General features: G+C 36.4%; 1 pseudogene; it reads right to left on the bottom strand.

The window, feature by feature from the left end:
• Positions 1 to 4104: 4104 nt before the first annotated feature.
• LOC148028497 (protein ENHANCER OF LHP1 1-like) lies at positions 4105 to 6384 on the bottom strand (annotated as a pseudogene).
• Between the last annotated feature and the right edge of the window lie 1614 nt (positions 6385 to 7998).

Raw genomic sequence — 7998 nt, 5'->3', positions numbered from 1 at the left:
AAAAAAGAGATTCTACACTTTCTCAAGTACTCCTTCATATGTAGAAATATCAAAAGAAGCCTTCTTTCTCTCTTTTTATGAAAATTCATGGAAAGGTCTTTGTGGGAGGCCCTAACTTTGGCATACAATAGGAATTTCAAAAGTTTGTTATGGGGGTTGGTTTAGTGAATCAACAAACTAAGTACCCCAACAAACTAACAACTTCTCGGTTGTTAGTAACTAACTCATGTATTTAAGCATGGATTAGCTAAAGAAGGGAGGGAGGGAAAGATGAGAGTTGAAGCTCTATTTGATGTATCTTTCTTTTTCCAGTAATTCATATTTTCCCTTTCTAAGCCAATATAATGTGTGTTGCCAAGAGCTTGTTGGATAGGAATTTTATACATAGTTATTGGTGGAGACAACAAGCATCACTCATCATGTTTCGTGATTTGAGAGATGAAATTATGATTTCTTATGAATTTTCCTTTGTGAAACCTTCTAGCCTAGATTCCCTATTGCAATCTTACAGTGTAGCATTGCAGAAACTATCTACAACCAACCAACAAATTTCTACTAATTAAGCCATTCTATCTTTGTTAGCCAATCAAGATACTACCTCCTCCTCCTCCTCCTCCTCCTTCTTCTTCTTCTTCTTTTTCTTACCAATATAGGAAGGTTCACCTAGAATCTTTTTCTATTGTAGAAGCTGTAGACATATTATCTTGGTTAGATCCCTTAAAAAATGTTATAGATTATTATCAATGCTTGCAAGAAGGAGAAAATTTCAATGAGATACAATTATTTTTTTTGAAGGAATTGCATCCACATGGTATATTCAACAACTTGATGAGGTAAAACATAATTGGAATTCTTTCAAGCTAGCTATAGGATGAGATTTTCTCATGACATGTAGCAAAAAGGGCTCTCCAACAGCTTAATGAGTGTGAAAAAAAGGAGCATGAAACAATTTCTCAACTTGTTGTGCATTTGAAGAAAATTGTGATGAGATTTGATATAAAAATTATAGAGAACATGAAGTTATTTTTTTAATGGCCTAGACTAAGACATCATCTTCGTAGAGGGTTAAGTTCAAGGTCTTGAGACTTTTGTAGATGATATTTAGATTGCTCAAAGATTTGAAGGAAACCTTCTCAATGAAGAAGGAAGACGATATTTTCAACAAGAAGAAAAAAAATATGGCTTATAATGTATCCATCTCATTCATTGGTGCATCTTAATGAGCATGACTAATAGCATCCTTAGAGCAAGAGTGGACTCAACATTCTCAACCACCTTTATCATATAAGCATAATGGTGAGTTGCATAACCTTTAAAACCAATTCTTTTAATAGGGTACCTTACCGTACTAGACTTGTGTACCATTGGATCACTCAGTAGAGCCTTTGTGTTACTATGTGCTCTTTGTACATTTGATGTCCTAATTGAAGGAAGACCAAGCTTATCATCCAAGATCTTTGAACCATTGGACTCGCCAATAGATCCCAAATGACTAGTAGATGCATCATTACCATCCGACACTTTCTTATTCCCTTTGTCTTTACTTGTAATACTTGTAGATGCACCTGAAGTTGTGGGGCTACTCCTTAGTCTCCCAAACCAATGGCTAATTGTAGATATATTACTAGATGATGTTTATGGTCTACTAAGGTTGTGATTCTTGCTTTTCTTTTTGCATATAACTATTATGATTACCATCATCATCCAATGTATCACCACTAGATGCATATCAACTACTTATCTCATTAAAAATAACATCCCTACTCACTCTAAACTCACCTATAATAACTAATGACAATTACCCTTTATGCTCTAAGAGTATCTAATAGAAATACACTTTTTAGCATGGGGATCAAGTTTCTTTTACAACTCATGTGATACATGAACATATACAAGACAACCGAACACTTTTTCAGGTGTGACACATTGAACTTTTTGCTTATAAAGAATTCTTCAGGGGTTATGCCATGAACTATAGCTATGAAAGCTATTGATAATATAGACATCAATATAAATATCTTCATATCAAGAATATTTTAGCATATTCTTTTCAAACATCAATGGTCATGCAAATTCTGTAATATGTTTATTTTTTCTTTCAATAATCCCATTTTTATATGGGATATATTTGTGAGTAAAGAGTCTCTTTATCCCATGAGACCTCAAGAAGTCATTGAACTCATTAGAGAGATAATTTCCTTTTCCATCTGACCTCAAGTACTAACTTTCAAGTATGGTTTTTATTTCAATAGCAGCCTTGAAAGTTTTAAAGCACTCAAATACATTGCTGTTTTTCTTCATGAAATATATCTATAGCTTTCTTGAACAATAATCAATAAACATGATAAATTATTTTCTACCACCAAGAGATATATTCTATGTAGGCCCCAAAATACGTGTGTTCACAATATCAAGTATACTTCTATCCATATCTCTATCATGCAAAAAATATTATCTTGCTTGCTTATCAAACTGACATGCTTTATACGCTTTATGAAATTTTTTAACTCTGAAAACAAGAAACCTTGTAATCAGCCCTTTAAAATACATTAATTTTAACATTTACACATTTGTATATCTAATATATTTGTGCTATATTTTAATGTTTGCAATCACTCATTTGCCTTTAGTTTACATAACATCATTCATAGTAGGAATTCTAGCATCTAAAGTGAACATGTGATGAACTCTAGTTTCTTTTGTAATCAATCTATACTTATCATTAAAGTCTTCTACAAAATAACATTTTGCATTAAATTGAACCTGCAACCCTTGCTCTCAGAGGGATCACAGTATAGAAGCCCTATATATCATGTGCATTCAAAGGATAGTTTAAAAGCCCCTTTTAAAAAATTTAAACCATTTATATATACCCCTTGTGTGAATTTTGGAGGCAATAGTTATATCCCTTCTATAAATCTAAAATTCAAAGAGAGTGCATTTTCATGGCCCCTTCTATATAATTCAAATTAAAGCATGATGCTGCAATACTTTAGCCATGGAATTTTCGCTATGATCTAAGATGGATATTCCCTTCCTCCAATAGAACCTGTATGTGATAATGACTAACTGAGAGCAAAAACCTTTGGGATGGGATGGATTGTAAGAAGCTGGGAAGAATAGGGATGTCGTGTGTAAATAATATTGATGCCATGTCACATTGACATTGTTATAAAAGGAGAGGACAAGTAAATTTTTTCTCATCTTTAACACGTTAATACAATATTGTCCTTCTCCTCTTCACCTTGCTCTTGAATTCAATGGCTTCTTTCTCTTTCATGTCTTTCTCTCTCCTATTCTAGTATTTCTCTCTCCTCGTCAGTCTTTCTCTCACTTTTCCACTTCTTCTCTCTCTTCTGTAGTCTTCTCTCTCCTCTTTTTCTCTCTGCAGTTCACTTCCAAGCTTGCTATACTAATCATCAACTTCATTCTCAACATCCAAAGCTGTATGTACTCCAAGACAGAAGCCTCACAAAACCCATGTGTCTACAACCCTTATGTAAACTAGGGCTTACAATAAAATGTTAGAAATTTGTACCTTCTAGCATGTCATGATGCTCTTCACCTTTAAGCTATACTACAGTATCCTGCAGAGCATCTTCATGTGTTTTCTTTACAACTAAAAATCTTTCCAAGTTGCACATCTCCTTGCGTATTCTTGTTGACGCTTTCCCAACCTATCACACATATACCAACCAGAGTGTTTGAGAAAGCACAATGAAATCATGTGTAGTTATGTGTATATAGTGAAACTTGCAAGGTACATGTCTCACCTTGAACATAAAACATTAACATACACTGTGTAGCTCACTATGAACTTATTCAAGTTCTGCATCCAATTTCTCCTCTTCTGATACATTGTCTAGGTTATCTGTCTCCTTCTTAAGCAAAGAAGAATTCTATTGAGAAAAGAAAAGCTTGTAAACTCCAGCAAAGTGCCTGACCAAACACTATACCAGTACATATTGGCATAAGAAAGCATAACCATACACAAAGTTTAATTATAGCTTAAAAAATGGGAAAGTCGAGTGATAACAAGGTTGCAATTCAATTGCACACCTTTTTAATACTGGAAGATTCAACTAGAGATGTGAAGCAATTAGTTCAATAATATTCCTCCCACTGATTCATGTACTTTTCCAGCTTTTCTTGAAGAATATTGAACATTGCATCAAAGCCCTTTAAGATAGCACAAATAAGTATCAAGAAAGACCTGCACAAGGAATAGAAAGAGGCTCAATAGTGTCTCTATGCACATATATATGATTTATCATTATCCAATCTACTAGACAACTTTCTCATTACCTAAAAGAGCTCAGGTTTAAAATCTAGAAACGATCAGTTTTGGAATGGATCCAATAATCAGCACCTTGGAATCATATGAGCTAAGAAAACCAGTGTCGCTAAAACCTAGCCAAGTAAGGTGAGAGCAAGGACTCAAGGGCAATGGCCCTTCCAACACTTTTCTTCGTTGTTCTGCCACATTGAATATCGTGAATTGCATCACGTGAAATGAATACACAATTAGAGAAAAAGAATCATGCAATTTCATCACAAACCAAGACAACAATTATTTGCAGTATTACGACTATGCTTGACATAAGGTGCATCTACCTACTGGTCACAAGACAAGGGAGAGCTTGCATGTAGAACAATAGGGAGAAGCTCCTTCTCACCTTCCATGGTGACCACTGGTCCTACCAAAGACAGTAAGGAAGTCTGCAACATACAAATGACAATAGTGAATAACAATCAAGCCAAGTCACAAGTAGCTTTATTCAAGATCATATTCATACTTCAGACTTTGAAAATGAGGCAGCACCTACAAACCACCTTCAAAAAATAGTCGGAGGTGGTTGAGACTAGTTGAGACAGCTACCCATCCACATCCAAGAGCTAATGCCTTGCCTCCTCCTCTGTTGCAAGCCGCGTTGATCACTGAATCATTACCAAGAAAACTTATCATTCCATCATTCATTTATGAGAAGCACAGTAGACATACTGCACCAAAAGTTAATTGAAATGGAATGGGTGGACCTCACTATTTTTTGCCTAGCTACTTAAAGGCAGATAAAGTATGGTACTTGGATTCTTTTCCCCATTCCTATGAGATGCAAAAATGCAGCCACTATCATTCATAGCAGCCATTTTGAAGCCAAAATAGTCTATCATTGAGGACATAGGAACCCCTTTCCCTGCATCATGAAACTCCACCTACAAATCACCAAGCAAAATCAATGGTGCAATAGAGCCTGGTTTGACTATTGTGATCAATGATCATCACGCATCTGATTATGAGAACATTGCAAGGGAGAAAGCACCTCTATGTGTGATAGCTCTTCATTCTAACAACTGGTGATGCTGCCTATGAGATTGTAAAAAAGAAAATGGGGCTTGCTTGAACTAGGCATAGTAGAGCAAGGATGAAAAGGAGTTTGTAATGCATGCACTAGGTGTCCACCTATAGTGACTCCAAACGAGAAGCTTATGTTTTTATTCTGGAGCAGAGCCTCAACTTTAATAGAATGACTGCTGGAGCTTGTCATGACCTTTGTTCATTTCCTTCTTTCTTAAATCAGGATGTGAAGGAGAATTGGGTCTTCTATCAGGTGAATATCCACCTTCTTCCTCACTATGAAGCTGCTCTCCATCCTCCCCATCATCACTGAAGTGTAGCATCACTTCTCTATCAATAACTAAAGGCAAACTAGCATCACTACCAAGTAGGGTCATGTGAGATGGAACAACAAGTTCCCAAATACCAATTTTTCCATTCAAGTCACCAATGGCTAAAGCATTTCCTTTCGGTCTCCACACTAAGCTGCAGATTTGAGATTCAAACTTCTGGTAGTATATGTCTTGCATGTTATCCACATCCCATATGATGACCTGATTGTCACCTCATGCAGTTGCAAGGTATTTTCGATTTGGTGACCAGGCTAATCAGCCAACTAAAGCTGAATGCCCACCTTTGAGGCTAAAAACCTTTTCACCTATATCCCAATCATACATAATCACATCCATGCCATTTTTTGTGCCAAGAACTACCAAGACACCTCCCTTTGGATGCCAAGAAATTTCATTCCTCCCAGGGTGCAACATGGTATAGTGTGTGGATTTTCTTGATAGATGAGAGGCACCAGCACATGATAGAGCCATCACTACTAGCAGAGCTAATGCCAAAAACTCATTGTTGGGGTCAAGTGTAAGGCTAATGATAGGTGCATTGTGGCCTTTAAGGACTCTCACAATAGAGCTGTCAATGGTACTGATAATCTTGATGCCATCATCCTCTTCTCTTGCTACAAGCAAAGAGCCTATGGAACTGAAGGAAATGGCATGGATGGGCAAAGTAAAGTGAGTAAGTGCTTTGGAACTCTCCATATGAGAAAAACAAAGAGGAAGGCTATGAGAAACACTCACTCTGCAGCTCGATCTCTGCAATGGACAAGGGCTATCCTGAGTTAAACGAATTGGTTAACATAATAAAAATTAATGTGATCCTATATGTAAGGCTCTGAGCCATGAACTCATGCCATGGTAAAATTCATGCAATCATGTATTAGTTTGAAGGTGTGAAGAGACAAAAGAATGAAATTGTGACTGCTAGAGAAGATCTCATGCCATGTAGTGTCTCTAAATAAATCTATATGTTGTAAATAGAAATCTTCATAGAGAAGCATTTAGTTCCACAAAACAAGAACTTGAATGAAATGTTGCAATGTCTGATTGCATTTAGAGAGTAAAGAGTGAGACTATGAGTGTTGGGAAACATCTGGTGCAACATTGTGTCCACAAAAGAACTTTGCATAGATTTTTAGAAAATAAACATTTTGTGCACATGATAGAGCCATCACTACTAGCAGAGCTAATGCCAAAAACTCATTGTTGGGGTCAAGTGCAAGGCTAATGATAGGTGCATTGCAGCCTTTAAGGACTCTCACAATAAAGCTGTCAATGGTATTGATAATCTTGATGCCATCATCCTCTTCTCCTGCTACAAGCAAAGAGCCTATGGAACTGAAGGAAATGGCATGGATGGGCAAAGTAAAGTGAGTAAGTGCTTTGGAACTCTCCATACGAGAAAAACAAAGAGGAAGGCTATGAGAAACACTCACTCTGCAGCTCGATCTCTGCAATGGAAAAGGGCTATCCTGAGTTAAACAAATTGGTTAACATAATAAAAATTAATGTGATCCTGTGTCTAATGCTCTAAGCCATGAACTCATGCCATGGTAAAATTCATGGAATCCTATATTAGTTTGAAGGTGTGAAGAGACAAAAGAATGAAATTGTGACTGCCAGAGAAGATCTCATGCCATGTAGTGTCTCTAAATAAATTTATATGTTGTAAATAGAAATCTTGATAGAGAAGCATTTAGTTCCAAAAAACAAGGGAAGACACTTTAGATATTTTGCATCTTGTGCAGAAGTGTTTCTGGAAGACAAATATGCAGGAGAATGGCTGAGAATTGGTCAATATCTCAGTACATTAACAAATAGAGATGAATGATTAGATGAGGAGTTTAAGAAGATCAAGAGGAAAGCCTATGGATTTTTCTTAAAAGATGGATACTTATGGAAACATGCTAAAAAGAAATAGGGTATGCCATTGCGAGTTTTGGGTGACAGTGCTTCACAAGTAAAAGTAATGCAAGAATTTCATGAAAGTTTGTGGGCTGGTCATAGAGGTGTTTGGGGTACTTTTATAAAAATCAAAGAAAGATATTGGTGGCAGGGTATGTATAAGGATGTTGCTCACTTTATGGAAACATGTACGACATGTCAAATGTATTCAACCGTGAGACATCGGGATGGATTGCAACCCACATATCCATTGTCTCTTCATTTTAAGTGGGTGGTGGATTTGGTCACAATGCCTACAGGTCTTTGACAAATGAGGTATCTTGTGCTTGCTTGTGAAGTCTTGACTAATCAAGTGGAAGGGAGAGCTCTACGTACTAAGATGACAAATGCCGTATGTACTTTTCTCTTAGA

This window comes from Lygodium microphyllum, chromosome 11, assembly GCF_053477565.2.
Source record: "Lygodium microphyllum isolate KBCC chromosome 11, Lygodium_microphyllum_v1.1.10, whole genome shotgun sequence".
Classification (NCBI taxonomy): Eukaryota; Viridiplantae; Streptophyta; class Polypodiopsida; order Schizaeales; family Lygodiaceae; genus Lygodium; species Lygodium microphyllum.
This window is presented reverse-complemented; position numbering and strand designations above follow the sequence as displayed.